Raw genomic sequence first — 25,299 nt, forward strand, 5'->3', positions numbered from 1 at the left:
TATTCCCTCCAGCCCTTCTGTTCAGTCAGCATTTACTCCTGCTATACCTGCAGACAGCTCTAAATGCATTTATAGCATACGCAGGGAGAAATTGTTTGTATTGTGTAGACAAGGTACAGTATATAATTTCAGCACAACATGTTTTGTGTCCATGAAAATCAAATTATTAAAAATGCAGAGGAGAGTCTACACAGTGCAGAGAAGTTAAGTTCATGACATAATCCAAGGAAGCTTGTCACATTCTGAAACAAATAGCATCATACCAATGTGAATACCAGACAACCGCTTTATTAATAGTCTGGGACTATTACATTTGGTACTACAGAATAAAGTATAATGGGTTAGACACCAGTATAAACAGAGCTTGTGACTGTCTGACATTACACACAACTTCCTCCAAACCTCACTGCACAGCAGAAAACCACTTGTTGCAGCACTAAGTAAAATAAGTACTGTACCTGCCATTAGTGTTGCTCAAATTTAAATACTTGTATCTTTGAGGGAAATAAAATGTTTTAAAAGAAAAAAGCAAAAAAAAATAATGATCTATCATTAAAAAAGATCACTTATAACTTATGCATCACATTATTGAGTCATAGCAGCAGCCAGTCTCCCACAACACCTTTCAAAAGTTGCCCTGACAAACCTCCCCTGATTGTACAAGCTGAAGCTGGGAGACAGTATCATAGGTAAAGGTGGTTCTGGTGGCTGTACCACAACAAATCTATTGAATATAGATTTAATTATATATGAAGAATTTCTATGGATTAAAAGGCAATATGAATAGTGCCCTCCATAAGTATTGAGACAGTGAAGTCAAAATTGCTGTTTTTGCTCACATAATTCAGATTTGAGATGAAAAGGTGAATATAAGTCAAAAGTCACCTTTATTTCTGTGTATTTCTGTGCTTAAATGTTATACTGTTTCAGGTAAATAGCATTTCCTGTGTTCCCCCATTTCAGGTGAACATAAGTATTGGGACAATTGGCTGCCAGGTGGCTCTTATGGGTTAGGTGTTCCCTGTTACATTGATTGTTGCATTAATCAACCAACATGATGACTATAGAATTGTATATGAAAGTAAAGCAAGCAATTTGTATGCTGAAGAGAAAAGAAGAATTCAATCCGAACTATAGTTCAGAAACTGAGCATAGCAAAATCAACAATTTGGAATATCTTGAAAAAGAAAGAAACCAATGGTGTACTTAGTAATCGGCAATGGCTAACAACTGCATTTAATAATAGAAAAATTATCAGAGCTGTGAAGAACAACTGCCACTGAAATCACCAACAACCTCCACAGGGGTAAAGGTAACTATATACTGTTCGCAGAAGACTTTGACAGCAGAATTATGAAGGCTACAGTGAAAGATGCAAACCTCTCTTCAGCACCAAAAATAGAAAGTCCAGATTATAATTTGCTAAAAAGCACAGAGATGAGCCAGCAGAGTTCTCGAACAAAGTGTTATGGACAGACGAGACAAAGATAAACCTCTACCAAAGTCATGGCAAGGTGAAAATGTGGAGAAAAGAACAAACTGTAGATGATCCAAAGCAGACCACTTTATCTGGGAAACATGGTGAAGATAGTGTCATGTCTTGGGCTTGCATGACCACCTTTGGAAATGGCTGACTCATCTTTATTGATGATGATGCCAGACGTTTATAAAAATATCTTGTCAGACTGGCGCTTATGATGCAGCAAGACAATGACCCAAAACGTACTGCCAATGGAAGGAGTTCATCAGGGGAAAAAGAGGAAATTCTTAGACTTAGACTAATAGACAGGTCAATTTAATGATTTAAATCCAAGTGAGCATGCTTTTCACTTTCTGAAAAGGAGTCTAAAGTCAGAAACCCCTGAAAACAAACAGTTACTGAAAATGGCTGCAGCAAAGGCTTGGTAAAGCATCTCAAAATAAGAAACCAAGAGCTTGGTGATGTCAATGGGTTGCAGGCTTCATTCTGTTATAGTGTGCAAAGGATTTGCAACCAAATACTAAGTTCTATACTTTTTTAAATTTACTTTAAGCTAATTTATTGCAAAATGCCTATTCTCACTTAGAAATGGAGGATGGAACACAAAAAGTGGTATAATTATAAAAAGTTAAAGCATATATGCACAGAAACAAAAGGTGACGTTCTGTACTTTTGTCTCGCATTCATTTCTTTCATCTTCATTCGAATTGCTTGAGTATATTGGAAAAATAGCAATTTGGACTTCACCATCCTAGTACTTATGGAAGGCACTGTATTACCTATTATGCAGTCTTTCAGATTGTTTCTTGACTTTTGCATATTCAAGGAATATGTTAATGGCTAATCCACAATCCTGTTGAACTAGTGTGCTTTTCCCAGGCCAAATTAGTTACCACTATTTTTTCAGACAGCCTTGTACAATCAAGCAAGTTAAGACTGGCACAGAACTAGAAAAACATGACTTAAAGAAACTTGACTCAAGACAAATTTAATTTAATGTACTACCAATACTTTTTCACATAACAATGTTTTTTTATTTTAAATGTATATAATTCATTTTAAATGTGTTGTGCATGTTTCACTACTCATTAATTTGACAACTTGGGAGATTTTCAAACTTCAGAAAAAATAAAGCTAATATTACATTTCTGTTACATCCAGGTTTAACCCCTCTAAATTAAACATATTGCTGCACAGAATACAGTATATGCATCACATAAATGTTTAGAACAGAGGGATCACTAACATTCCCAAATATTGTCAGTGTCTGTAATATCACTAATTTCCACCTGTATAAAAAATAGCACATTAAAGACTTAGGAACAAGTAATAGGTTTATTCCATGCTGAAAAAAGAAGAAAGAAAACACAACTTTTCGGCCGTGGAGCCTTCTTCAGGTGTGAGCTTTTTTTTATGTCGGAAAGGGTAATCTGTTTTTTGAGTGAGAAAATGGTAGAAAGCATTAGTTTCCTAGAAAATTGTTTTAGAAGTCTCTGAGTACTACTCTGGGTGGTATCGGAGTCAAAATAAAAGGCATTAAATTTCAGGCGAAATCCTTTAGGGATAATTTTATGTTGACGACATCTGTAAAGGAATAGAAGGTGGTTAGAAAACCTGGTCTTGGAACAGATCGCTGTGAAGAGACTGAATGCTGGTTTAGTGAGAGAAGGGGGAAAGTGGCCCAGGGAAGAAGAGAAGAAATGATGAAGAGATCTTGACAAAGATTTGGAGGAAGGCATAGTGGGTCGCAGCACGTGTAGGCTTTAGTAGTTCAGGTGGGTAGCTGCGTCAGCATGCATAGGCTGCAAATGAACAAGTAATAGGTTTATTCCATGCTGAAAAGAGAAGAAAGAAAACACAATGTTTTGGCCGTGAAGCCTTCTTCAGGTGTGCTCACATCAGAAAATGATTAAACAAACAACAAGACCCAATGAAAGAAAAGTACAATGAACTACAAGTACAAAAGTTAGAAAGAATCTGAGGAAGGCCAAGAGAGATAGAAAGGAATCTTGCAATGGAGGCTAAAACAAACAAGTCCTTTCAGTATTACAATAGTATATACAATTACAATATTACAATAGGAAAAGAATGATTAGGGATGAATTCAAATGTATCATAGATAATGATGGTAAACTTCTATCTAGACGATTACAGATTACAGATTTGGCTGATGTACCAAATGAGTATTTCACTAAGGTACTCACTAAGGAAGAAGTCAACAACATGCCTCAGGCAGCAGGAGGAAGTTCTTTATTAAACGGTATTATCATAGAAGAAGCAGAAGCATTTCAGGTACTAAAAGTTCTCAAGATAAATAAATCATCAGGACCTGATGTTATCTTTACAGCCATACTCAAGGAAACAAGAAACATTATTCAGAAACCATTGATGTAACTGTCCCAACAGTCAAGACAACTACATGGATTATAAAATTGCTGTGCAGTTTCCATCCATATGAAGAGTGACAAAACTGACCCTAGTAATTATAGACCAATAAGTCTCAATTGAATGAAGGACACACACAGAACATATGATAGAGTATATCTATATTTTCAGAAGACCTTACATAAAGTTAATCTTCTATGGAGAATTTACAAATTACAGGTGATTGGCATTCAGGAAAACGAGTGCATTTGAATTTGAAATTGGTTAATAAAGAGAAAACAGTATACTGTATATAAAGAGTGTCTGTTCAAATTGGGGTGGTGTAATTAGTTTACTACCACAGGAGTACTGTACCACATTATATCATTGATCTACATTCTTGTATAGTCTGAAAACTAGTCAAGTTTGCAGTGGATACTAAGTTAGAACTATTTGTGAACATTTATAAAATTCAGAAACAGGCAAACTCCTGGCTGATGACAGTCACCCTAGAGAAGTGTAGGGTTTTGTATACAGGTTATAAAATATGTAAGTATTGTTACAGTGGGTGAGTCAATAGCTAAATTTTAAAATCATAAACCCCAGGTTTAAGGATTTTGCCAAAATATATACTCACGCACAGTTAGAGGCACAGTTTTTTTTTTAATTCTCTGGCACAGCTGATGTGAAAAGAGTAATAATTCAGGCACACTGGTTTAAACAAAAAAGTCCATACACACACCACACTACAGTACATACAACATAACCATACCATACACAAGTTTTCCTATGTACATTGCACGTTTACGAGACAAGGTATTTCAGACACAACCCAGAAAACCTCAGACTGCTACCAAGTATTTATATCTTAATGCCTAGAAAGACCAGAAAAAGAATAAGCTGCCTTCTAAACTAAATAAAATACAACCTACGATTAAATCTCTCCCTGACTTGGATGTCACAAAATAAACAGGCCTATCTCCCTATTCTAAAATGCACCCACTAAGCAGGAGAGGCTGCATTCAACCGGGGGATACTTCACACTGGAATTCCAAGTTCCCCAAAAGCTACAGAATAGCAAGCTCTTTTAGCAAGGCTCAAAAACTTAGCTCCAATCGAGTCTTTTCAGATGATCTCAAATAAGGACCTCTCTCCAGGCACACGCTTTAAGCTCGGTCTCCCTCTTCTTGTGATTTCTCCTGTCCCCCTCTCTCTTGTGGTCTGTTCTCCTCCTTTCTGTGTCTTGATCTGATCTAATATTTGGACTGTTTTTGGAGTGTTGATTGACACTTAGTATTTAAAGTGCCAGAACTTAATAAACTAAGGTAAATCAAAAGATAAACTTAATGATTGAATTGATCACAGAATCTGCACCCCCTACACCTCAGCAAACATCCCCTTTGCTTTGAAGCTGGAAATGTTTACACTGCCAGGTGTTGCAAACAAAATGTGAAACAAAGTTAGAAGAAGCTACTCTTGGGTGTTCATGTTGACCCTTTGTTTACATCCTTTAGACTATTGTGCCAAATGTTTAGAATTCAAATCAATTAATGTTTTGTTTAAACTGTATAATACACTCTTTAGGCTTCATGGGGAATATTATGTACAATTTTGTTTACCACAATAGAAAACTATAATCCAAAGAATAGCAACCAGATACATTCCAGGATTTAAAGGACCTTATCACACTGACAGGCTGAAGGAGCTGATCTTTTTTAGTCCTGAACAGAGAGGACTAGAGGAAAATATCTGATACAGGTATTCAAAATCCTCAAAGGCACTGACAAGATCAATGTGGTGGACATCTTCAGAATGAACAGTGAAACACAGACCAGGGGGCACCAACAGAAACTCCAAAGAAGTGAATTGAAAACCGAGAACAGCAGGCACCTCTTTACTCAAAGGGTTGTGGGAGCCTGGAACAAGGTGCCTAGTCATATGGTTGAAGCTGATTTTTTGGCTTCCTTCAAGAAACAGCTACTGTAAATAAGCTACTATCAGATGGGCCAGATGTACTCTTATGTAACATTTGTTATGTTGTGACGAGTTATGGCAATATGTTTTGTAATACTGTACAGTACATAGTTAATGTAGGTCTGTGCATAAACTACAAAATATGATTTATCTATATAAATTAGACAAAATAGGTGCTAATAAATTTATAATCCCCTAACATTTTAAGCAAAATAAGGCTCAATTAAGGGTCTCCCATTACAATTATTGTGAACTATATAAGAAGCATTTCTTTTTACATTTCACCCTTAAGTCAGCAATCAATATATTTAGATTTGTTAAAAAACACTTAAATAATAAAAGCACAAAAACTGATGAAGAAAATTACATAGAAAAATAACTACTTACTATAGAAATCTACTGTACTTACTACAGTATACCTACTATTTTAACACGACCACTTGCTCAAATATTAATGGCTGCATGAAAGCGCCTAAAGGACCAATGTGATTCGCAGCCCACAATACTGGCACCAGTAAAAGCTGGCAAATTAAAAGGTACAGATACCCTTATATTACGGATATAAAAATAAAACCGTAAGCAATACTGTTCCTTAACATTTGGTTATAGGTCACAACAATACATTTGCATTGGGGTTTGCTAAATTACAGTATATATCAATTTCATTCTTGCACAGCTTTTTGTTAAAAACCTCAAGACAGTATATTGGTACCATTCACAAAACAATGTAAAAGTATGTCCAGTACTGCAATCTTAGCCTTTATCGAATTCTGAAGGTTTAACAGTTTGGTTTTACAAAACAATGTTTAGTGCCTGATTTTTATTTATTTTTTAAGTTATTGCTTTATTAGCTTTGGTACAGTGGATACTTGAGTAAGCAAATGCCAGTCTGCTTCAATTTCATGGTGTCTGCTTACAAGTTAATAAAGTGAAAGGCAGTAAAGAGAAAAAAAGGCAACATCTTTGAGTATGATAACAGTAGGTTTTTTGTTCTTGAATGTCTTTTTTTCTCTCCTAATGCAACAAAATAATCTTTCCTGCAGAGAGTTTAAAGATAAAAAAACAGAGGGAGCTGTAGGGCCCTAGACAAGCCTGAGGCTGAGAAGGTCAATGGGACTGCTAAGAAGGACTGTTATCATCTTCGTAACAAGTTATCGGGGAGCTTGCAGCCCTGGTTATTTACAGTTATTGCTCCCTCTGGATGCACACTTCAGCGCTTGGGGCTGATTGCTCTGTAATGAGTTCAGGAACAGAGAGAGAAAGAGAGAGAAACAGGGAGAGGAACAGAGTAGTAATCTTAATGGAACAATAGTTCAACAACAAAAACATTGAAAAGAGACATACCTGTAAGATAGAAAAGTAACTATGTGACCAATGCTCATTTATTTATTCACTGTTATCTCCCTCATATCAATGTGCCTCTATTATTTTGAATCTCTAGCAAAAGTGTAGGATGATGGCTATTATTCACTGTTGAACTTTGTGCCAAATAGATACCCATGTGCACACACACAACAGGTCAGACAATGTCTCATGCCAGCTCCAGTTGATGGAGCACACTGCAGACTTCCACCCAGGGGGTCAGAGTTCATTAAACCTCCTTCCAGTGAGGCCCTCTGCTTCATTCCATGCAGCTGTCTGTTATTGTCTGTTAAGCGGATCCAGGCATGTTTAGGGTTAGGCAAAGTGATAAAGGGAACGAAGTCTGAAGTGCAGCCAAAGCGAAGGGTGTCAGCAAATCCACTGAGGAAAGAGGCTCTGCAGTCAGGAGCCACGCTGAGGAAATCTCTCATTGTGAAGCAGCTTTTCAATCTGGGGAATTACACAAAGTGCCGCTACTGTCACTGCACTGCCAGCTTTACAAAAAAAAACACTCTTCTGAAAAACATTCGAAAGCCTTGGCAGCATATCAGTTTTTACAAGCGCTCTGGCAACCGGTACGCAAGCATGGTGCAATTACTTAAGCGAAATTAAGCAACAGAGCAATAAATACATATAACAAAGTCAAATCATCAATAGAAAAGAAAAAAAAAACAAAAAGCAAATCCCTCCCTAGACATTATAATCCCTGTTAAATTTATTAAGTGTGAAACTCAAATGCATCCTTTGACATATTAATTTAGTCAAACAAAATCTTTTATTCAAAAAGCACTAGGGGCCATTTTGGCAATGAAGTCTTAATCACTGCAGGACGTTCTAGACCCAGCAGGGGTTGCTAAGAGCATCGAACAGACAGAATATTCTTCAAAGGGCAGCCACGAAGATTCTTTCTCATTATAAAGCAAGTTCCCAATCAGCCTCTAAAATTCACAATTTACACTCATTCCTGGGCTGTGGTTTAGGAGCTGAAGACCCCTGGGGTCCCTTGGAGGCATTCCAGGAGTCACTAGAAAAATGCTTGAAAGATTTCAATCCAGAAGAATAGTATATATACTGTAGCTAGACAGTTATTATACAATCAGTCTTTGTGCTATTTTACAAGCTTTATTGTGAATTGTTTCACTGCTAGAAAACTGCATAATTCCATCATTATGAGCATAATATTTTGTACAGTATATGCTTCTGTTTGCTTTATTTCATTGTGTTTTTAGAATCAGGTTACGTGAAAAAAGTCACCTTTACCAAAAAAAAGTTGAGGACTATCTGTCTTTGGGCCGTAAAAGCAGAGAAAGAGCAAAAATTCATCAAGGAAAATTAATTTTAATACTATTTTAATACAATCAAGAATTTCCTGCATACACAACAAACTTTATTGACCATTTGAAATCTTCAATGACTTTATTTAATTAATTTGAAATCTTTATAGCCCTAGATATGGAAGAGAAGGCCTCTCCATGCGAGTCGTACAAGGTAACTGCAAAAAGAATTTAAGCACGATATTCAAAGCTTTTTGAACTGATAAAATATCTACTTTACTTCTTCTAAAATAAAATAAAACATTTTCTAAAGGTATTTAGGGAGGCACAGAGGTAGTTAAGAATTTATCCAGGAGCACAATGTGACAGGAGGTGCCATCTTTCAGATGAGACAATAATCCAAGGTCCTGGATGACTTGCTCATCGAAGATCCTAGGAGAGAGTTAGTAAGAGTACTTTTGTTAACATCAGTGTCCTGGCTAAAATTCTCTCTGGGCTTGCACAATATTCAGTAGTTGCCCTCAAGTTGCCCTTAATTCAACTGGTGAAACAATGTCTTATGTTTCTACTCAATCTACTGTATAGTGGTACTGTTGGCACAGAATGGCTGCTACACTGCCACATTTTAGGATCCTTTGGGATGAAATATGCTACATAAATAAAATAACTTTCTATTAGCTCCACTACCTCACAGCTGTAGCATCTGAGGTTGAATTCCAGCCATCTGCACCTACAAGTACATTGGTATTTTTCTGTACTCCATACTATCCTGAATTTTCACTAGATGATACAGCTCCCTCCCACCTCCCAAAGACTTGTGCAGTATATTAGAGTTGACTACTCTAAATTATCCCCCCGAGTACAGCACACCTTAAATGTACTCTGGTGTTTTCAAAAAGTTGTAAAAGATTAATCTCAAGCAAAAAACTGACAATCATTTTTCTTGTCTTAAGGCACACTGACTTCAATTAAGAGTATTATATCATGCTTCTGTTAACCTCTACCCTTATTACATTCAAACTTTTTTCTTCACATATGATTGTTCTGTCCTTTGTGGATACTGTTAAGACTGGCTTACAGGTTGTCTTTAATAGAACTACAGTATCTCTGCCAATAACCTTGTCTGAATGAAGCAACAATTGGTCATTACTGGTGACTCAAAACCATTGGCAAAAGCATTTGTTGAGCAGATTTACAGAAGCCTGTTTCTGTTTTACTGGTGAGCCCAGCTGTCTCATTCAAATCCCCCAACAGGCAACATTTTTCCAGCCAGGGAAAATATATTTTCTGTTTTCAAATAAGCATGCATTTTAAAATAGCAGACTTAATGTATCTGTTTTCAATTACTTAGTATTTCTCACTTCTTCCCTCAGAATGCTGCAATGCAGTTATCTGTTTCAAAAGGAAACGCATTTATATTGTAGTTTGTTTTTTTCAGGTTTTGCATGTCATGTTTAAAAAACATATTCTGCTCGTAAGAATGTGCTTTCAAACAAAACCTGACACCTCAATGGACTTCATCTCAGGAATGTAGTTTAAATAAATCAACAAAATAAACAAATGCATCTTAAAAACATGAACTGGTGGAGCGTTACAGATTCATGCCATTTTCCAACTGCACCTCTTTGCTGAAAATGAAAAACGACACGCCTGCCTTGAAACTGTGTTTATAGCGTCAGAATTGCTTCGAAATGAATTACTCCATCATTGGAGCTGTGTGCACACACCACTTTAGCGCAACTGAGGCTTGTTGCAGTCATTTTCACTTACAGCACCTTTTTATCACTCATAGAATGGAAAAGGGGGCTCAGCAGTGGTACTGACACAGACCCTAAGGACTGAAACACTGAAGCTCCTGTAATTGCCCACCTATCTTCCTCTGAGGCTGAGCGAGAGGGACATCTGATCACAAGCACGGACATCCAAGGACATTCATCACATGAGGCAGGAGGGGGTGGGAGAGAGGGAGGGCCAGGGAAACGGTAATGAGGAACAGACAGGAGAGGCTCAGAGACAGAATAAGAGAAAGAAGGGATGAGGGATGGGGGTGGCTACATCTATGACCTTTAATCTGCTATTTCTTTACCTCTAAAATAATCCGTAATACTAAATTTTCTTGTGGCTTCTCTAGCCCACAAAAGGCCAGAGGGCTTTAGGGTCTCACCAGCAAGACACTACAATGCACTCCACAGATAGACACGCAGAGTAATTGTTTATGAAAAATCTCAATGGGTGGCTCAAGAAAAAGCAGCACATGAGTGGCAGTGGTTTGCAATGTACCCACAAACACTCGATGCACTAGAAGTCTATACCTCCTACATAAGCAGCAGTAATAATAATACCATGGGCTTCTTTCTGATCTACAGTATTTGTATTGTTTCAAAGCACCACTAAAAGTCATTTATAACTTTATAAACTTTTTATAAATTTACATGCCTACGTAGGGTATAAATTCCTAGCAGTTAAAGTAAACTATGGGCAAAGCACAAAGTACAGAAAATAACTAAGACTCCTTGTCTTTGTAATATAACCACGCACATCACTATACTGCAAGTCAGTGGAACATATGGTATCAAAACCAAGTCAAAATGTCATGGTTATGCAAGGCCACACTCAGTGTCACTTGCTTTCCTGACAAAAGTGTTTTTTAGAGATGATCCCAAGCTAACTCCGTCTCTAATCTCCAATCAGTGGGATAGTTTGTTCTCCAAACTATGGCCACATTTCATTAATTTTCTACGTATTGTCCAGCTCTCTGCACAGAAGATATATACTGTAGGTGAGTTCAACTCTCTAACTGTGGTAATCTAAAAATGAACAGCATTCTTTCTGTCTTTATGATGTTAAAAAAGCTGTGAACAGTCCATGTAATTAGCTGTTTTTAAACCCGATTAATTACAACTAACCTGGTGTGTAGAAGTAACATTTCTTTGGTATATCAAGCATTAGAAATGTATCTTTTTAAGAAGGGCGTTGAAATACCCATTTGATATTTTCAGAATGTAAGATAAACATTTATTAGCATTTAGGAAAGCAATCAGTTGGGACTATTATTATGCATATATGTATCTCAGCTATCTCCTATTAATGCTTGAAATATTAAGATGTTTGTACTATTTATGAGAAAAAGTGGCACAAACTGGAGCCTGGCTCCAGTGTTTTTCAGATTAGACATAACCAAGTGAGGCGGGGAAAATGTTATACAGGATTAGTTCTTATTTCATTTCATGAGCTTTTGCTCATTCTAGATATCGCCTACCCTGCCACACTCTAGTGAGACACAAACAATAATAGAAAGTTCTGTAGTTATCTTATTATGGCCTAGATTTACAAACTTTACAATTTACAAAAGCAGCCCTGTGCAAACTTTGAGGTCTTTTTCTTTGGAGAAAAGTGGAAAAAAGAAATAATAGAACTCATCATATTACTACTACACTATACTGTATTCTATACTGTATGTTGCATTCTGTAACATTTCAAAACTTTTTGCATGACGCTCTAATAATGTAGGAAAATATAACAAATTGTAAAAAAAAATCTATATAAAGCTTCTCACCAGGTTACATGATGCATATAATACCGATTTTGATTTCGAGACTTACAGCAGTTTATGTTTTCGTGCCCAGGGTTCCCTTGAAGAAGTCTTAGCAGAACTTATTTCATGCCATGCCAATAAAACATTATTAAACTTGGTATCAGGAAAGTCATGAAGGAAATAAAAGTGACATGGAGTCAAATACACTGAAAAAGTATCAGAGTAAAAAAGATACAATAATAAGAAAATATAAACTATTTGGCTATAAATGGCCAAGAAATGGGATAAATCAGAAGGAATAGCCTGGCCTACTCCAGCTTGACAGCCCAGATTTATCTCCATATTCTCTAGTCCACTAAAAAAACAAAGCCATTTACTTTTTTGGGCAACAAAGCTGCTTCAGCACCAAGGACAAGTCATGAAGACGGAGAGCTTTACAAAACTGAGGCTGCTCACTCATTACATCTTACCCATCTGGAATGTAACCATGGGCACAACAGTTTCCTCCTGTGGAAAACTCATTTTCTTTCTGCTAGAGATCTGATAATGCAAGAATGTTGACAACAGCACATGAAGGATTTTAGAAGGCTGTCTGTTTCTTACCTAATAAACTGTTCAGCAAAGAGGAAAAGCTTTGTTCCACACATAACATAAATACATAAAAAATAAATCTAATCAAAATGTACTTATTTTCCTTTGCAACATGACAATGTATGCAACACCTATGGACTTTCACACACATACACACATTTAGTGGTGTGCATCCAGAAATAATGTCCAGAGAAAACAGAGAAAAACAAGTCACAGATGAGACTACCCAAGTTCATTAGCAAATATGGAGAGTTGTCGTCGGTTTTAATTAAAATAATTTTAGGGCTTTATTTCGAAAGATGTCATGAAATAAAATGTACGTAGGTGTCTGTCATTTGACTTAGCCAAGCCATGAAAAATCAAATGAATCCCATAATTAAGGCCTATACACAAAAATAAATACCCTAGAAGTCTACAGTATCTTCCTCCTACTGTACATTTTAACATACTGTATCAGTGAGTATACAGATTTTAAAGATATCAAATAAACTTAAAGAATTATCAAACACGGACTTGAAGTACACAGCAAAAGAGGATTTTACTCCTTATCATAACGTAGGACATCATTTCAATTTTGTATTAAATCCATTCTGCATCATAGCTTTGTTTGTAGTTAGATTGTAAATAGCAATACTCCTCAGGAATCTTCTAATGTTAAGATGCAAGCACAAAACTCTGCATGTACTAGCATACTACTGTATATGCCTACGCAAGACTGACAAGGTTTTAAAACTGTCTTTGTTTGCTTCATGTCTTCTACAACTTACTAAGCAAAATTATGGATATTCCCAACAACAAAAAGTAGATGGACATATAAGGAGTATCTTATCATACAATGTGTTAAGAGTATCAAAAATTCATCTGAATGTTTCACTTTCAGGATTCCTAAATAGGGAGTTTTAGGAAAGAATGGATTTGTTAGTTAATTACATTATGACCACCGTGATCACATGATTGTAAACAATCAGGTACTGTAATTATACCAGGTTTCTAGTATCATTGATACCAGTGATTCAATTAGAGCATAGTCCAATCTCAGATTTATTGCACAAGAGATAGAGCACAGTCCAAAGGAGGACAGATTTTTGTTAAACAGGTAATTTTACAAAGTTAATTTTAAACAAAAAAGAACATAGGTTGGAACAACTGGGATAAAACTGTCACTTCAGATAATTGTTACAAGTCTCAAGAGTAGGCAAATGATAAAAATAAATAAATATCACAGCAAAAATTAAACATTTTATAAAAAATAAAGCCTTTACTGTTTTCTACCTACAACTAAAAAAAGTTTAATTAGAGAATTTTTGCTTTGAATTTTTCTTTAACTAGCAGCTGGCTTCAAAAATGTTATTTATAGATACTAATTTATATTTGGTTTTTATCATCTTTCTTTCTTGAAAAAAAGCAGCAGGTCCTTGATGTGAGGGGCAGTTAAATTGCGCTGTTGGATGAACTTCCTTCAGAAGCCACTTGAACTGAAGATTCAGGCTTGATTGTTAAAGCTCTCCCCACTTTAATCAATAAAGACTGAACTGTCTTGATTCATGTGTGCTCAAGTGTACATAAATATCTTCAGACAAGCTCAGATGCCTTTCCAATCTTTTTTTTCCCCTAATTTTTGCTTTGCCACTAACTATAATCATTCATTAAGTAGATGATCTCTGTAATTGCCACATGAAGACTTCTATGGTACGATAAGGCAAAATGGATTCAGAGAAAGGCACAGGATAGAGCAATTAAATCTTCATCAGCAACAAATGGCAACTAACTTCCTGGCAGTGTTTGTCATCATTAGTGGTCTTTTGCGTAGCCTTTTCACATTCCTCTATGGAATTACTTTGCCCAGGGAGTGCAAAAAACAATTGTTGTATACCTTAATGTACCCCATAAATTAAGGGGAGAAGCAAGGAAATATGAGAAGACTACTTCACATGCCCATGCCACCCCATTTTTTGTAACTAGAGTGGCTATGCTGCTCCAGAAATCAGGCATTACACCTTTGTTAACAAAACAAAAATGTTGCTGTGCAAATTAAATAGCACTGAAATGTTGTTTACTATTCCTGCCACCAATGAGACAAAGTGAACAGACTGTTAGTTACAGTACTAATATAATCTGAGGATTTACAAGTGAGTGTGATTTTTTAAATCAAGTGGCAGTAACAATATACTGTATATTAACAATTTTCCAAACATAAAAACATTTTAGTTTATTCTCCTATTGTGTTTTGGAATCATATCTATGTTTTAATCACACTTACATCTGATCATACTTCTGGTCATTGAAATAGATGGCAAAAATATTGAACGAATAATTGGTATTCGTGCTTGCTGTGTATGGCAATTAAAAACCAATATGTATCGTAGCAAAGGTGTGATACAATTCTAATTATACTATACTGTATTCTAATTAAATTACTTCATTTTAAGGGCAAATTGAAAACCTGTCCTGTTTCACACAGATTATAGAAACAATTGGTTGATGTTGGATTGGATTAAGGTTATGATTATACTGTATAGAATTTGTGTGTGGGATAAGACTGCTAGTACTGCTAGTACTCACATCCTGTTTTCCCACCAATTTGGTAACACTTTAGCAGTTACCCAAGACATTTTATAGCATTGACATTAAATTGTCAATTAACAAAACATTTACAAGAACAATCTGAGTTTTGTTAATATGCTGATAATCATTAGCAGAGATATGTTACTATAAGTTTCTGACCTTTTTAATATATTGTATTTTGTTAAATTGTTTAACTTCTAAAAACTCTGTTAATTTATTATAGGTTATAAATAGAACATATATTTGCAACACAAAATCTAAAATATTGCTCCCAGTTTCTGGCTCTCAGTTTAAAGAGTGTCATTGAATACCTAGCTGACTCTTAAATCTGTCACTAAAGGACATCAAGGCTTTTTAAAGCGAGACTTTTTTCATTCAAACCTTAGGTTCACTAGTCCTCATATACTCCTCATTTAACTGTCTATGTAATATAAAAATATGGGGTTTTGAACATAATTCTCAACTGATTTGTATATGATCAGCTCCATGTACAAGGACAGCATGTGTTTTCATATTAAATTGTTTTTAGTTTTTATGTTTGTGTTGTGGCTCCAAGTGTCATCTTGACAGTCCAAAACTGTACAGGCTGATTGTTCTTGATGACATCCAAATGTGACTATCAGCCTCAAGAGAAACCATACATACACCCATTCTCATTTGAAAACAGCTATTAAAATGCAGATTCTTTTAACTGTGTGTGAGAAGCAATGATGAAAGTGAATACTGACAAAGAGACAAAACTGTTATGTACAAGTATTATGCGATGGAATACAGGAACAACATAAAAAGGACTATTTCATTTGCATATGCCTTCACAGCTAAGCTGAACCTTATCCTGGATATTCATTTAACAGCATCTGCCAATATTGTTTCTCTCAGTGCAGTCCAAAACAATTCTTCCAGTTTGTGTGAAAAGAAAAAGTAACAGTTGATTGTCATGTCATTTGCCGAACCGCTTTTATGCTGTACCATTCAGAGTTGCGGGAAGCCAGAGCCTACCCAGCAAACAAGAGTGCAAGGCAGGGTACACCCTAGACGGGGCGCCAGTCCATCGCAGGGCACGTGCAAGCCAGTCATACATGGGGACAATTTGGAGGCCACAGTAAAGGCTACGGGGGGGGAATTTGGCCCGGACACCAGGATAACTCCCTACTCTTATCGAGAAACGCCCAGGGATCTTTAATGACCACAGTTGATTGTGCCTTAGCTATATACAGTCAACAATGTAGCCTTCGAACAATAAGAAAAATAAAAAAATATATAAGAATTGAATTCAAAACTTAAATATGCATGTTTCTTTCTGTTTTTTTTTATCTTTTGTTGGGTCCGAATAACTAAAATGGCAAAAGCTATCCTAATCCAGCCATTTTGAAAGATACTGTAGCTGCTACACTATAGTCCAGGGACAACTGAAAGGTGCCATTATATAGCAATCTGGTCCAGCAGAAGCCAACTTGTATTTTTGCTTCACCTAAAGTACTCGTCTCCTCCAATGTGTCCTTGCCACATTCCTCCACTTGTGGCCAAATACAGCCGAGGAGATATTACCGCTCACATGAGCACACTTAATACATTTATTTGTTCAGTGCATTGAGCCACTGTGTCAGCTCTTTGCATAAATACCTTGAAAAACAAACACGATGACTGTACTGTGTCACTTGATAGGCAGCAGAACTTCCCCCAGCAATGCAGAGATGAGTGCAGCGGCCGCTGCTGCATGAACACGGCGATTGTGAGCAGGGAAGTAAAAGCGTGGAGGTAACATGGTTGATGGAGTGTGAAGGAAATGGTATCCTACGGAAACAGGCGCTGCAGGAGCAGACAACTTATCTGCATAGCAAACAAAAATACTCATACACACACCTAGGCTCCGTGAGTGAGGCAGCACTGTTTAGACAAGATAAATCACTTCTGAGTCTTGACAGAAGGCAGCTTTTTTTTTCCATTGGCTTTCTTCATTTTTTTTTAAACGAATGCCCTCTGTACACCCACCAGCGACTAGGCAATGTGAATGCAAATGTAATAAGGCAGATATAGATTATATTTATCAAAGGCAGCTGAGGAAGTAGTAAAGCTATGGTATTTCCAAACACTGTGAACTTTTTTCATGTTCAGACCTTTTCCAATATAGAGTAGTGCTACAATCTGGCAGACAGCTTCCCTGTTAGCAAAACATAAGAAGCTGAACCACCACTAATTCCATTCGATTTTAAAAATCAATATTTATGACATCATAAAGGATATTACTATAATTATTATTTTAATGTGTCTGAAGCTTTTAGAAAAGTCCAATATGTGATGTAACTTTACAGCACAGTAATTACAGTATGAATCTGTTTAAAATACATTTATATATGTATTTATATTTGTATGTATGTACACGATGGACCTTATTCATAAACACTTTGTATAAAAGCTAAATCCATATAAGAACCACAAGTTTTTTAATCATGAAGAAGGTTGTCCCCAATGCTGGCTTCTACAATGGAAATCATTTGCACAGATTTGTGCCTCTAACTTACAGTTACATGTGTAACTTAAGCACAAGTCTGTCATGTTGCACTTGAAGATGTGTGATTTGTGTGTATAAAGACACCATACATATGGACCAAGAACTATACACAACAGGGAGGTATAGGAGAGGCAAATGCATGCAGAAGCAATTTGACGTTAGAAATTGAATTAAAACATGTTCAGATCTTCTGAATCTGCAGACTAAAAGCCAGGACTTAAAGGATACAGAATTGTAGTTAGTAGATGAAGTAGCTGTCCACTCTTGTATCAGTACTTTGACGGAGACAGTGACATACATATTTAAGGTTCTGGACCCTTCTTCTTCCTCTCTCATTTAAAAACAGGACCTTTCCCTGTGTGCAAGGAGTGCTTTCATGTACAGATAACTACTCATGCAACATGGCAGCTATTTCTAAGAAGCATCTCATCACACTGGCTTTTCATTCATGCAAAAGAGTATGCATATTAGATGTGTCAAACAGTTATAAAATTTTGGGGGAATATCATGTGCACATCACTAACCTCCTCACTTCTGTCTTTCCATATCATTTGCATTCATCGGCAGATGTTTAGCATATTCTGCACATGGAAACCTAGACATCTTCAAACTTTTAGTCATGTTTACAGATACGTGTATATCTTTCAGATGGCGCTAATTTTGGTTTCATCAGCTTCATCACATTATGCTCCCCTTATATTTGGCTTAGTTTCACCTAAATATATCATACATTTTTGGGAATGATGCCCTATGACACTGTGTTCTCAGACAAGATTCATTCTGCCTTAGGTTATGTGCTACAGTATGTGTAAGGCATTTGTAATAGCCCAAAAATGCAGTACAGTACATATAGGAAATCTGAAATCTTGTACAGTCTGTGCCAGTTATTAACAGCATGACCAATTCCCTTTAGACTTCACAGTTCCCAATGACTATTATGGAAGTCCATGAAGAATGCCAAGAGTGGAAACCAATCGAGGCAGACCCCAAACTGAGATGGACACAGTGAACAACAAAAAATCACGCTGAAAGTAAACAAGGCATCTGGTCACAGATCCATCCCTGTGGTGGTGGTGATGAAACATAAGATATTGCACGGCCATGGATTTCGAGGTTGAACCTCTAAAAAGAAACACGAACATGCACATTGTGAGGGCTGCAGTGGCGTCAAAACCTATCAAACAAATACTGGGCCTCAATCAGCCATATGACCTCAACCGAACAGAAATGCAATATGAACTGAGGAAACCAGTTTACAATACATGCAAAAATCATCCCACCTAGAGGAGCTGGAGAGGAGGGATGGTCAAAAAGTCTAGTTTTTAAAATCAACAATCACCACACGACACTGCAGGTACAATAGTTGATTTGCAGATTGAATTAAAGAACATTCTTGAACCCTGTGAGTCATGTACTGTACCATGCCAGTCTCTTTCACATGAAAACACCAGGCATTGAATATCTTATGTAGGTATTCCTGACTGCATCATGTGAGCCATGTGGGACTTTCAATTTTTCATTTCAGCAAAATTGCACAAATTTTAAAAAAACGCTACAGTCAAAACATAGAATAATAATTAAACATAAATCCATCCAATGTTTATCTTTTATTTTGGGATGATGTATCGAAATGTTTCTTAAGGCAAATGCATACATTCTGCATGAATATACACATTTATAAATAATGGAATTTACTAGAAAGCAAAATATTTTTGATGCACTCCATGATGCACTGCTGTAACAATGGACAGGTGTAATGCGCAGGCAAACAGACAGCAAAGACTTTCTGCAAAACTTTCCAATATAATAAGAAGAAACACACAATTTTTTACTCCAGATTTGTATTAACTTAAAATTGGAGCCAATATTTTGACTAATAACTCTAACTCTTGACAAGCCTAAAGAGAGATTTACTGTATGGAGAAAGTTTTGTGTTATTTTCTTAATAAAATTTTTTGTACATCTCCTTTTTGATTGTTCAACCTTTTTCAAATCAAACTGCAGATTTACATGTTAATACTTTCAATAAATGACAGCAGTAACATCTTCTACAGTATGTCTACAGCCATGATTTCTAGGATTGATGATGTATGATCAATCAATTTGTCAACTGTCCATCATATTTATCCACACCCTCTAGATTTGTTTATACCTTGCCAAACAGCATATTTGACAAAAGAAAATATTCTAGGAATAAATTATTAATATTACTGATACACTCAAATGTAAGAATTATTGACTAGTTTACAGACTATTATTTATGAACATCTTCAAAAGAGGCCACATTTAAATAGTAAAAAGAGTTTTTTTTAAATGTTCTGCAAGTATTGCATGTCATTACAGTGGGCTTTATAAGCTGTGAGAAGGAACTGAACTCCATGTAGACCTGCGATTTCCATACTGGAGGGTTTGAGTGTGTTTCAGGGAGGGTGAGAGGCCATGACAGAAAACAATTTTTAATTTCTCGATCATTTAACTTTTGCATGTCAGAATTGCTAAGCCAAATGATAATAACATGGATTTTAATACAGTTGGGTATTACTAAATAAACTTCAGCCAAGCAGCACATTGGCTCAATGCTAGCTAGCAGTGCTGCCTCACACCCGTTGTTTGCCCGGAGAGGCTCTGGCTCCCCCAAGACCCTGCATTGGATAAACAGATGAAGGGATCAATTTTACTCTTGAGTCATTAAGTGAAGGAGCTCAGGGGGCAGTTGTAAACAGCACAGTCATGTTTGTACTAGTGACACAAATCGTAAGTGGAAAACTTTGTTTCAGACCATAACTGGAACAAATATTCAGAAAGACAATGATCCAAAGCACAAGGCCAGAGATACACTGCTGTTGTTTAAGACCATGAGTGAGCGACTCAAAGTCCTCACAGGAGTCCTTTTGATAATCTGAACAAAGAATTGAAAACTGTTCATTTGAGAGAGTTTACGAGTAAATCTGCCAAGAAGAATAGGCAAACACTGCACCAAGCTAGTGTGAAAAGTTGGTAAACATACCCAGAAATTTTGCAACTGTAATTGCTGCAAAAAGTGCTTCCTTTTGTTTTTTGCCAACATTTACTGTAATGTATCTAACCCTTAGAAGTCTTCAGTTTAAGTTTTGAAAAAAAGATGAAGTATGAATGCATCATTTTATAATTTCACTAAACAGGACACCGCAGGAAGGGTCTAAATGGTTTTACAAGGCACTGTATCTCGCAAAATACAATTTTCAACACATATTCCAGAATCCCACAGATTTCTGCACAATCCCACAAGGCTTTACTCTGCTTGCTCTCTATCTTTATCCAAAGAAACAAAGATCTGAAGTTGAAAAGAGAAGAAAGAAAACACAACGTTTCGGCTGTGGAGCCTTCTTAGGGTATCACCTGAAGAAGGCTCCACAGCCGAAACATTGTTTTTTCTTTCTTCTCTTTTCAGCATGGAATAAACCTATTACTTGTTCCTTTGCAGCCTACACATGCTGACGTAGGACTGAGAAGAAAAGGGGAAATCCAGATTGGTGTGCCAGCAGCTACAGTATATAACCCTGCAACTCATATCTGGCAACCCACTGAACCTAAGCAAGTGTAAGCCTAGCTAGTACCTGGATGGGAAACCTCCTGGGGAAAAATGAAGGTTGCTGATGGAAGAGGTGGGGACACAATACTGTAAAAAAGATGCTATCCTTAGAGTGAGACAAAAAACCAAGGTCCTAACTCTCTACAGTCATTATAAATCCCGGGGTGTTTCTCCAAAAGATTATGGGTGGTGGAGGGGTGTTCCCATTACCTGTAATGTGCTTTGAGTGGAGTGTCCAGAAGTATAAAGATCATTATTGTATCCTCATGTGTTTAAGAGCTAAGACTTCACCAATGGGTGTTCTCACAGATCATCTGGCTGGAATAGATTATTAGCAAGTTAAATACAAACCTAAACTAAAATTACAAAACACTACTGGCAAAATACACAAGAGAGGATAAAAAAAGAAAATTCAGGTTTCACAAAACACATAGATGAGAGACAAGGTTTTACTGGAGAACTACTGGATAATAATCAGTGTAACACATTAAGACATTTGCAATGGAGTGGTTAACTGTCCAGGTTAACAGTCCTGCCTTGCAACCAATGCTTTTGGGATAGGTTCTTATAAGGAGTAAGAAACATTCTGACAATGGCTGGATAGGTGAATGGATGCTCAGACCATTTAATTAATAAGTCAACAGCAGTTCAGAACCTTTACCTCCAGATGACCATGTGACTAATCCTCATACCTCATTTGATCGTGCATTCATATTGAAAATATCAAAAGAGAATTATGCCAAAAGCACAGATTTTCAGCAATTCTAAATTATTGCTTGGAAAAGTACACATCACAAACCACTGTTAAAGTTACTTGATTTAATAAATACTATACTATGTAAAGTTTTGTGCATGAAAACAGATTTAGTCCCAGTAACAAGATTTAAACATAACAATGTAAACAAGTGAAGACGTTCATAGACCTGACAGTAAACTCTATTTGAAATGTTTAGAAAATATCAGCATTTTTGAGTATTTAAATATATTTAAATAGGATTTAAATATAAACTCAGATTAAATTCAATAGAAAGAGAAACAAACTATAAACAAGTTTATAACCACTCTTGAAGTTACAGTAAGTACCATAGAAATCATTATAATTTATTTTTTATCATTAATAAATATGATTTACTGTAACATTTTAATATTCCTACTGAATATAAGGTCACTGGAGGTATTTAGGCTAAGTTTCCAACAGGAGATTATATATTTTGCACATTACTAAAATAACATTGCACTTGTGTGTAAGACAAAATATTCATTACACTTGTAGACATAATTACTGCAATTATAATAATGTGTAGTTGCATTCAAATAAACAGTACTATGTTCTGTTTATCTAGTACCTGACAGTAGTATGGCTAAATTCCATTTTTCAGAATTTGTTGTGGCCTATTACATTAGATTTCTGTGTTCAAGTATAGACTTCTACTTTTTACTTTTGTAAAATGCTTTTTTTCTTATTTTAATCTGTAAAACAGTAACAAGATAGGGAAAGAGATACAGCAGCATTAAAATTAAAATTCACAACTTGATATGCTTTTAAAAGAGTCTACATCTTTTTAAATACAAAGAAGACTCTTGGTAGTTTAGAAATGGAAATTGACATCTGAAAACAAATTTCAGGACACATACAGTACAGTAAATACCCATAAATACTAATGGAAATTATTTTTCTCATTTAATAAACAAAACATCAACCAAAAAAACTTCACAGAGCTATAAACTTTGAGGACCATAGCACTGCTAATTATAATCATATTAGATGGCATTTGCATATGAGGAGCTATGTACAGTAAATGAACATACTGCTCACTGTGGCACTAAACCTGCAGAACCATCAATGTAGTTGTAATGACGCCTCGAGGAAATATTCATTATGTTTCTGTATGATCAAACTCTGCATAATGGAGGTCATTTTCATAAGTTCTAGAATAAAAAGTTTTTTTTTTTCAGTTAACTCAGAAACCTGTGGGTTGGAATGCTTATGAAAGGATATACTACTGACCCAATTCGCATATAGCCGACAACGAATTGAATTAGTTATTATATCTAATTTAAATGTAAATTAGATTTTTTATACCTTGTGTAAACAGCTCACATAACTATAGTCTGTTTTAATGCACCTATTACAATATATTACCCTAGATACATGAAGGTGTTAGATGTCAACTTTTTCCTCTGGGATTTCAACTCCTCACATAAATATGAAAATGTCGACAGCCATCCTCAAAATAGCAATTGTGTTGACAGCACAAATGCTGCCATGTGATATCACTGCGCTGTTGATGCAATTAAATAAATCAGCTTATATTCCTGCAAATCTGGCAATAAATTATTTTTGCAGTGAAAAGAACAACAATATGTTTTACTGAAGTGCAATTCTATTAAAACATTGCTTAGTCAGGGCCTTTTAATCATTATATCTTCACAAAAGGGTTGTTTTCATTGAGTGTACTGCTAAGGACAGGAAATCTATTAAAGCTAGTTGTTTTTGGTTTGTGCATAGTAGCTTACTGAAAAACATCCAAGAGTATCGCACATTTAATAGACAGTTTTAAAAAACAGATATTAAAAAGAGTTTATTTACTTAATGTATTTTTTATATATCCCCTGGTTCAAGATTATACAGTGCCCTCCAAAAGTGCTGGGAGAAGAGTTCAAATTAGCCCATTATACTGTAGCTGTATGCTCAGGAAATGTGGATTTCAAATCACAAGATGAATATGAGACAAAAGCAGGGAATATCCCATTTTACCTATGGGTACTTTAATTCAAACACAAATTACCGTTATACAACTGCGGTACTTTCTTTGTTCAATCCTCCACATTTTAGATGTGTGTAAGTATTGGGACAAACATGTTTACAGGTATTTCTGATTGCCCAGGTGCCACACATTACATACAGATCCAGCCATTCAAAATGTGCGAGGTACGCATTTTGGTAAAAAGTTTCCAAGTAATCACGGGTGAATGAATCAAATTAATGCAGATGTTTACAAAGAAAGTGTACTACTGTGATAATTTGAGCTATATGAATATAATTATATCTTTATTAATTTCTTTAGATATGAGATTCCATATTATATTCCCTATTAATCAAATTCTAAAAAGTATGTGTGTCTTTTACTACGATATACAGTAGATCACAAGTATTCATAGAAAATGTTAAAACAAGTATATAAACTTAATATAGTGAGAAGGAGCATGTAAAACCTTTTCCAAAATAACCACAGTATGTAACCGAATGAAAGACTTTGATGTTTAAAATATTTATGAATAAAGTGGAATACTCGTGTGTGTTTTTAATTTAAACTACCAATACCAGCCATATACAGTTTACATAATATATGTTCCTAAATTATTATCGTTTATGACCTTCAGACACGTTATGCTTTTTATGCTCAGCTACTAAAATTTTCCTTTAGTTGTAAAATTCCATATTAATATTCAATATTAAGTGGACTTTAACGTGAACAGTACAGAGATTAAATGAAGCAATCATTTCACTAACAACGAATGCACCACGAGTGCCGCCTGTCGGTCATTTTGGCCAGCCAATCACGTACTGCAGTATAACGCATGAACTGTAGATAATTTTGAGCGGTACGGGGTTGTACCATGTATTTTGAATGGCTACATCTGTATAAATAAAACACATAAAAGGGCTGTGGAGGTCTAGGTATGGATGAGGTCTTCTGAAACTGCTTCTGAATTAGCAGGCAAAAACCAACATGAAGACCAGAGAACTCACTATGACAGAAAAGAAGGCCATATTGAAAATGAGAGGAGAGAAAATTTGTAAGACTGTTGGCATTGGAAAATCAACAATCTGGAATGTTCTTAAGAAAAGGGAAACAACTGGAGGAGTCAACAACAGACTGAGAACAGGGCTTCCAAAAAATACATTTGGATCACAGAAAAATATTTCTAACTATAAACAAAACCCCCAAAATTACTGTGATTGAAATCATAACTTATCTCCAGAGAGTGTGTGTGTGTGTATGGGGGGAGGGAATCTCAAGTACCATAATCCGCAGAAGACTTCACCAAGAAAAACTCAGAGGCTGA

The sequence above is a fragment of the Atractosteus spatula genome, chromosome 11 (genome assembly GCF_055471065.1).
Source record: "Atractosteus spatula isolate fAtrSpa1 chromosome 11, fAtrSpa1.hap1, whole genome shotgun sequence".
NCBI classification, from domain to species: Eukaryota; Metazoa; Chordata; class Actinopteri; order Semionotiformes; family Lepisosteidae; genus Atractosteus; species Atractosteus spatula.